The sequence below is a fragment of the Pteropus vampyrus genome, unplaced genomic scaffold, assembly GCF_000151845.1.
Source record: "Pteropus vampyrus isolate Shadow unplaced genomic scaffold, Pvam_2.0 Scaffold10, whole genome shotgun sequence".
Lineage (NCBI taxonomy): Eukaryota > Metazoa > Chordata > Mammalia > Chiroptera > Pteropodidae > Pteropus > Pteropus vampyrus.
This window is the reverse complement of record NW_011888791.1, coordinates 9,277,176-9,284,954: the sequence shown is the minus strand read 5'-3', so window position 1 is coordinate 9,284,954 and position 7,779 is coordinate 9,277,176.

Genomic DNA, 7,779 nt, shown 5'->3' with positions numbered 1-7,779 from the left:
AAATGAAAGAGATGATATTTAAGGAAGGCCATAGTTGTATGTAGGATATAAACATATGGAAAATAGAAATAAAAATAATTCCAGATGTAGGTAAGAGTGTGAGCAAAATCATAAGAGGTAATTTGTTCTTTGATAAAAATTAATAAACTATATTCATCTAAAATTTAGATGCTATTAAGATGAGTTTGCCTCTTTCAATCTATATTGTAGGTACAAATTGCTTATGGCCTGCCCAGTATCAGATCTTCTTCTCTTCCTTGTTAAAAGATTTAATTGAATTGGAGAAGCTATTCTCTATTCTTCCTTGCATATGATTAACTTTAGTCTAATGGATGTAAGTGAAAGCTGTTGAGTGGACATTTCATAAAAGTTTCTTGAAGGTTGTGGGAGATGGGGGTTAGAGTCTGCACACATCTTTTGTTATCTTATTTTCTTATTCCTTAGAATAAGAAATGAGAAATTCCTTAGAATAAGAATAATATTATGACTGAAACTCTAGTAAACATCTTGGAACTGTGCACAAATAAGCATAGAATAAGGATGACTAAAAAAAAAAAAAAAAGAATTTGGGTTCTTAATGACACTAAAGTGCTTTAGTTCTAGCCCTGGACTACTACCTTTATATTTCTTTTTATGTGATAAAATTAAAACTGCTAATTTTCTCAAGTCATACTTTTTGCAGATCTATGTTACCAGAAGTTAAATGTAATTCCTTGCTGATATAGTATGACGGTTAAACTTATTTTTAATTATAATTTATAAAATGCATTTCCTTTTGAAAAATAAGTTACAATCAAAATTCCCTTTACAAAATGTTTATATACATTATAGTGAAAACATTTTATCAGATATATATTGGATACTTGAAATTTGAAATTAAATATTGAAAAATATTTGTTTATATATTGAACAAATATTACTCTAAACATTCAATGCAGACAACTTACATGGTGGTACATGTTTGGTTTATTTGTGTATTTTTTTATGTGGTAAATCACTATTAATGGGGCAGAAAAATATATATTTAGGATTCTCTATATTATTGTAGTTGTAATAAAATTGGAATATTCAGTAAAATATACACTTGAACAATAATGGTTAGTTGAATTGTATATAACTTCAATTAAGCTGCTTAAAAAATCTCACATGATTAAATGACTCTATATTGAGTCATTTATGCATACAAATAAATCTAGATGCCATAAATATAAAAATCTTTTGAATGAAAGAGAAAGTTACCAAATACTACTTAATTTTCTTTTTTATATGATGAAATATCTGTCAAACCTAATAAACATGTGGAAAAGAGTTTTGAAAGTTCAAGTATGATTACACCTATTCTAATGGCTTGTTATTGAGAATATTTCATAGTCTTTGTAAAACAAACTAAGTTGATTTAAGTTATGGTAAATCTGTTTAGTTGTGAATTTATTTAATTTTTCTTTCATATTCTCTATGATGATGATCTCCATTTACATTATACCTTTTAATTGAATTTTGGTCATAGAGCTGCTTTTATTTACCTTCAAATTATTTTTATTTGTCCCAATATATATCCACAGTAGGCTTTAGCTCAGTGGTGTTGATATAGTTAGTCGTGAGATTCCTGAAAGCATATTGAAATCCAGAGTAGTGTAGTAATATTGTCATTATTATTTACTTTATTTCAATTAGTCATCATACTTCATTGCAGAATATTTCTTTAGAAAAATTAACCGGAGACATTATACATGTCAAATCAGCATGTACTCAAACATGTTTTTAACCAAGCTACTGCTACTTGAGCCAGTACAGATTTCCTTTAATGTTAAGTGGGCTCCACTGATATCTGTCAGATTTGGGCTAGTGATTTTGCATATTCTAATCAGTATTTGGTGCTTTTGAACTTATATGAGCATATGCCTGCATGCACTGCTTTTTCTGAGATTTTTCGAAGGGAAAAAAATCTTCACAAACAACAACACTATGCATTTTTATCAACTTGCTTAGAGAAATAGACTGAAACAATTTATTTTCATTTTGTGTCTCTCAAAGTAAAGTACAAGCTCCACAGTGAGAAAAAAAAAAATGGTAGCAGATATTTCCCTGAATTAATAGACATGACATTTGTGCAAGTAGGTAGATAAAATGATTCACACAAATGAACTAAGAAGGAAAAAGTAAAATGTAAAAGCTAGGACTAATGTTATCAACCCAATCTGTTATCTGAGCACACAAGTTAAACACAGTATTGCAATGTCAGCATTTCTCTAGGAAAGTAGAACACTATAAATATCCACTGCATGGAAGCGATATTTGACCTATAAAGAACCAACGTCCCAACAGTACTTGCTTCAGAAAATGGATATTGGTTGTCTGCAAAGTGTCATTCTTTGGAGCCTTGGCTGAACAATGATGTCTCAAATAAGATGGCAATAAAATATATTGTGCATTTTCAAGTTTGGGCTGACACGTTTTGTTCATTATACATTTTCAAGATCTACCAGATTTATCCCAACAACCAGAGCACTGTCTTAATAGAAACTGTGATATTTCAATTCCAAACTGCACTAAAATCCTAATTGAATGTTGCAATTCCATAAAAATTATAATCTTAATTGATAAAAAAATCACTATAATTTCCTATTTCAAAACATGTGTTTATGTTTCAGTGCTAACAGAAGTGTTGGGGGTACCATAAAACATAATTTATAAAATATTTGTAAATTAAAAGGTTTATCTTCATTTCGATTTTGTTTGATTGTGTTTTTTCAGGTCAGAGAAATGCTAATGGCACAAACACTCTAGTCCAGAATTTTCTTCACTGCAGATAAATCTGTTGATTTTTTTGATATCGAAACACTGTTTTTCACACTTTTCACAGAACATAATAACATTTTATTACGCACCAATCTAAGGGCAACTGATTTATTCAAAGGTTATTTTCCATGTTCATTTCTGAAATAATTCCTGCTGTTTCTCTGTTAGTAGAACTGTGACTGCTGCTACCTGACATTTGATTTTAATTTATTTCATTTCCATCCTACCTAAAAAATTATTTTAGCCATAGAAACTTTAACAAATGTCCATTTTTAAATAAATTTATGATTCCTTTTTAAAAAATAATATTTTATAATTAATGAAAATATCAAAATTATGAAAGACTCATCACAATTTCTCTTTAGATAACAAGATACAAGTTGATATTGTGTTTTTTATTGTTAAAGGTGTTGGTAAATGATAAAATAAGTATTTTTAATGTCAAAGCTCAGAGAGAACAACTATCATCATTTGGAGAATGTCTTTTCATAATATCTCTCTTTTTTAAATTAATTAATTAAATTATTTTTTTATGGTGACATTGGTTAATGAAATCTAATGTTTCACATGTACACTTTAAGAGTAAGGCATATATATATATATGTATATATATATTTACACTGTGCATTCATCTTTCATAGTTAGATTTCTTTCTGTCACCATATATTGGATTCCCTGTATTCCGTCTACCTCACTCCTCCTCTTGCACCCCTTACCCTCTGGTAACACCTAGTCTATATTCCATGTCCATGAGTCTCTGTTAGTCCTGTTTATTTGTTGCTTTTAGGTTTATATTCCACATATAAGTGAAATCATGTGATTTTCAACTTTTTCTGTCTGGCTTCTTTTGCTTAGCATGATTATCTTGAGGTCCATCCATGTTGTCACAAATGGCAGTACTTCATCTCTTCTTATGACTGAGTGATATTCCATTTGTACATATGTACCACGTCTTCTTTAGCCAATCATCTATCATAAAACACTTCAGTTGCTTCCATGTCCTGGCTACTGTGAATAATGCTGCTATGAACATCGGTGTGCAAATATATTTTCAGATATGACTTTTCAAGACTTTGGAGTAAATATCCAGAAGAGGGATTGCTGGATCATATGGTGGATCAATTTTTAGTTTTTTGAGAGGAAGCTCCATACTGTTTTCCACAATGACTGTACCAATTTGCAGTCCCACCAGTGCCTTTTTCTCCGCATCCTCTCCAACATTTGTTATTACTTGTCCTGTTGATTATAGCTATTCTAATAAGTGTAAGATGGTATCTCACTGTGGTTTTGAGTTGCATTTCCTTAATAGCTAGCAATGTTGAGCATCTTTTTAAATATTTGTTAACCATTTGTATGTCCTCTAGGGATAAGTGTCTGTTCAGGTCCTCTGCCCATTTTTTGATTGGATCATTTGCTTTTTTGTTGTTATTTAGTCATATGAGTTCTTTGTATATTTTGGATATTAGGCTCTTATTGAGGTGCTTGCAAATATATTTTTCCAATAGGATGGTTATTTCTTTACCTTGTTGATGATTTCTTTTGCTAAGCAGAAGCTTTTTAGTTTGATGTAGTCCCATTTATTTATCTTTGCTTTTACTTCCCTTGTCTTTGAGGTCAAACTCATACAATCTTCTTTAAGTCCAAGGTCCTTGCTTTTAGTTCCTATGTTTTTTTCTATGCATTTTATTGATTCTGGTCTTATATTTAGGTCTTTAATCCATTTTGAGTTAATTTTTGTGTGTGGTGATAGAAAACAGTCTAGTTTCATTCTTTTGCAGGTGGCCTTCAAATTTTTCCAGCACCATTTATTGAAGAGGCTTTCCTTTCTGCATTGTATGTTTTTGGATTTTTGTCAAAAATTATTTGTCCATATGAATATGGGTTTACTTCTGAACTCTCAATTCTGTTCCACTAGTCCGTGTGTCTGTTTTGCTGCCAATACCAGGCTGTTTGGATTACTGTCACGTTGTAGTATAATTTGAATTTTGCATAGTGATGCCTCCAGCCCTGTTCTTTTTCTCAGGTGGCTTTGGCAATTCTGGGTCTTTTGTGCTTCCATACAAATCTGATGAATTTTTTGTTCTATTTCTTTAAAAAATGCCAATGGGATTTTGTTGAGGATTGCATTAAATCTGCATAATGCTTTAGGTAATATGGTCATTTTAACTATGTTGATTCTTTCAATCCGAGAACACCCACTATCTTTCCATTTCTTTGTGTCTTCTTCGATTTTTTTAAATAGGGTCTTGTAGTTTTCATTATATAGGTCCTTCACATGTTTCATTAGTTTTATTCCTAGTTATTTTATTATTCTTGTTGCAATTGCAAAAAAAATTATTTTTCCACTTCTTTTGCTGACACTTCCCTATTAGACTATAAAAACGCTACGGATTTTTGAACATTGATTTTGTATCCAGAAACTTTACTGTATCGGCTTATTATTTCTAGTAGTATTCTTGTGCAGTCTTTAGAGTTTTCTATGTAGCGAATTATGTTATCCACAAATAGTGACAGTTTGATTTCTTTGTTTCCTATATGGATGTCTTTTATATTTTTCTCTTGCCTGATTGCACTTGCTAGAACCTCAAATGTTATATTGAATAACAGTGGCAATAGTGGATAGCCTTGCCTTGTTCCTGATCTTAGAGGGAAGGTTTTTAGTTTTTCACCATTAAGTATAATGTTGGCTGAGGGCTTGTCATAGATGGCCATATTAAGGTACTTTCCTTCTATACCGACTTTGTTAAGTGTTTTGGTCACAAAAGGATGCTGTATCTGTCAAAAGACTTTTTCTGCATCTATTGATATGATCATATGATTCTTATTTTTTAATTTGCTTATGTGGTGTATCACATTAATCGATTTGTGTATGTTGAACCATCCTTTTGCCTTTGGGATGAAGCCCACTCAATCGTGGTGTATAATCTTTTTAATATGTGCTCTATTCGATTCGCTAATATCTTATTTAGCATTTTTGCATCTGTGTTCATGAGAGATATCGGTCTGTAGTTTTCTTTTTTTGTGATATTAGATTAATCTTGGCTTCACAAAATGAGTTATAAAGTATTGTCTCCTCTGTGATCTTTTTGGAAGAGTTTGAAGAGAATAGATATTAAGTCTTTGAATGTTTGGTAGAATTCACTGGTGAAGACATCTGGTCCTGGACTTCTAATTTTTGGTAGGTTTTTGATGATTGTTTTAATTTCCATATTGCTGATCGGACTATATAGATTTTTCAGTTCTTCTTGATTCAGTCTAGAAAGATGGATATTTCTAAGTACTGGTCCATTTCTTCTAGGTTGTTAAATTTGGTGTTATATACTTTTTCATAGTATTCTTGCATGATCCTTTGTATTTCTGCGATGTCAGTCATAATTTCCCCTCTTTCATCCCTGATTTTGTTTATTTGTCCTTTCTCTTTTTTCTTTAGTGAGTCTATCCAGGGCTTTGCCAATTTTATTAACCTTCTCAAAGAACCGGCTCTTTGTTGCATTTATTTTTTTTTATTTTTTGTTTTGTTTTGTTTTCAATTTCACTTATTTCTGCTCTAATTTTGATTATTTCTTTCTTTCTGTTGGCTTTAAGCTTCAATTTTTCTTTCTTTTCTAGTTTTTTTGTTTTTTTTTTTTAGATGAAGCATTAGGTTATTTATTTGGCCTCATTTTTGGAGGTAGGCCTGTAATAATATGAACTTTCCTCTTATGACCACTTTTTCTATGTCCCAAAGTTTTGATATGTTGTACTATCATTGTCATTCATTTCTATGTATCTCTTGATCTCTCTTTTTCTTTCTTCTCTGACCCAGTTATTCTTCAGTAGCATGGTGTTTAATCTTCATGTATTTGTGGTTCTTCCTGATTTCTTTTTGTAGTTGATCTCTAGTTTCAAAGCATTATGATCAGAGATAATGGTTTGTATTGATTTCAACCCTCTTATATTTGTTGAGGCTATCCCTGTGTCCCAGTATGCGGTTAATTCTTGAGAATGTTCCACGTGCACTAGAGAAGAATGTATAGGCAAGCTGTTTGGGGTTGGAGGGTTTTTTTTTTTTCATTTAATTCCTTTTGTTTTAAATTTTCTTTTATTGTTTTTTTTTCTTTCTTGTTTTTTGTTTTGATGATCTGTCCATATCTGACAGTGGGATATTTAGGTCCCCTACTACGATAGCGCTTTGGTCTTTTTCTACCTTTAGTCCTGTTAGTAATTGCTTTATATATTTTGGGGCTCCCTAATTGGGATTATATATATTAATAAGTGTTATGTCTTCTTGGTGTATGACTCACTTTGTCATTATGAAGTGTCTCTCAGTATCTTTCTTTACATTTTTCATTTTGAAGTCTATTTCGTCTAATATTAGTACCGCTATCTCACTTTTCTCTGAATGCCATTTGCTTGAAATATCATTTCCACCCTTTCACTTTGAGTCTATATTTGTCTTTGGAGCTGAGATGTGTCTCCTGGAGGCAGCATGTGGTTGGTTGGGTTTTGTTTTTTGATACATCATGCAACTCTGTGCGTTTTTATTGGTTAGTTCAGTCCATTTGCATTTAGGGTGATTATTGAAATATGAGGTCTTCTTATAGCCATTTTAACTTTTGCTTTCTGGTGGCTCAGTGTTTCCATTGTTTCTTTGTCCTTGTGTTTCTGTTTTCTTTATTTTGGTTGGCTTTTGTGGGTTTTCCCTCTGGTTCTTCTTGCTTTGTGTTATATACTTTAGTTCTGAATCTTTGGTGTGTTTACCATTACAAATATGTAAAGGATGGTTTATATTTACAGTCTTCCATTTTCTCTGCGTGTGTCTTATCTCCATTCCCCTTTGTGAATTTGGATCTTTGAATCCTCCTGTCTTCAGTCATTGTTATTTCAGTTTGTCCCTATGTATTCTGAACATTCATTACTATTTTGCTATAGCAATTCTCTTATTATTTAACCTTATAACGCCCTGTTCTTAGTAAGGGTTGCACTTCTCTGCTTCTATTT